Source organism: Piliocolobus tephrosceles, chromosome 9 (assembly GCF_002776525.5).
Source record: "Piliocolobus tephrosceles isolate RC106 chromosome 9, ASM277652v3, whole genome shotgun sequence".
Taxonomy (NCBI): Eukaryota; Metazoa; Chordata; class Mammalia; order Primates; family Cercopithecidae; genus Piliocolobus; species Piliocolobus tephrosceles.
In genome coordinates, this window is record NC_045442.1 from 80,224,716 (window position 1) to 80,225,831 (window position 1,116).

Sequence of the window (1,116 nt, forward strand, 5' to 3'; positions counted from 1 at the left end):
CGGAACTCTGATGCATGTTAAGTCTGCGGGTGTGTACAAGGGTGAAGGGAGTCTTTAACAAAAGGCCTGCTACGCCGGGTAACGCCGCCATGTTGGGTCCAGATTCCTGCCTAACAGAACAGAGGCCTTAAGAATATATATGTATGCATACGTAGCCTAAGTATCGGCTTTTAATGAAGTCAACTTTTAACTACAGAGTTCCTTAAAAAGTCGTTTTATCAGATTTTAACTGGGCAAAGAGCAAACATTCCTGTTTCTTGGCTTTTCCTTTCTTAAATTAACTCTTGTTTGAAATCAGATCTCAGAAGGAATGCTGCTTAGCTAATGCCCTGGTGTTAACATTTCAAAGACCTGGTAAGATTTACAACTCCAAGGAACTGAGGGGGCTTTCTTTAAAAAAGAAAAAAAAAAATACTTTTAGATACAAAAGCCTAAATTCCAAAGGTATACCTAATTTAATTGTGACTTAAAACCAGTAAGCTTTTTATGACTGATAACCAGACACAACAATTATGTCCTCAAAGAGGGTGGAAAAATGCAATCTCTTTCAGGATCTGAAGTTTTTCCAAAGATGGCCTAGGAAAGTAAAGACCCTCATTATTAGCAAGACAATGAAGGTTGAGAAAATTAAGACAAATTCCCAAGAGCCAGCACATTTAGGCAGACATTTCGGTCCCCCAGCTGGACTCTCAGTTGGCTACCTGACAGAAGTCCAGGAACTTATGCTGGCAGAGTGTCAGAGACCAGAGAATAAATTTACTGGTTGCAAAGCCACACTTCTCAAGAAATAAAATAAGACAAAAGAAAAATTGTATTATGGTTTTCCTCCTTATGACAAACCACACAAAGAGACAGAGACAAGGAAAACAAAGACCATAGTTAGAAAACTAAAAATCCCAATAACCAAGTGGGTAAATCCACAAGAGTCACAAATTTGAAGAACTAATTATATATACACACACACATGTGTGTGTGTGTATACATATATACATATTGTCTTGTTTTTCTAAGACCACCAGAGCAAGCAAAAGAACCAGCAAGTAGGCAAAGGTCAGGCGCAAAACTGCACGTTTATTTTGGTAACCTAAGGTGTGCGGGAGAAGTCTGTCGGCCTCC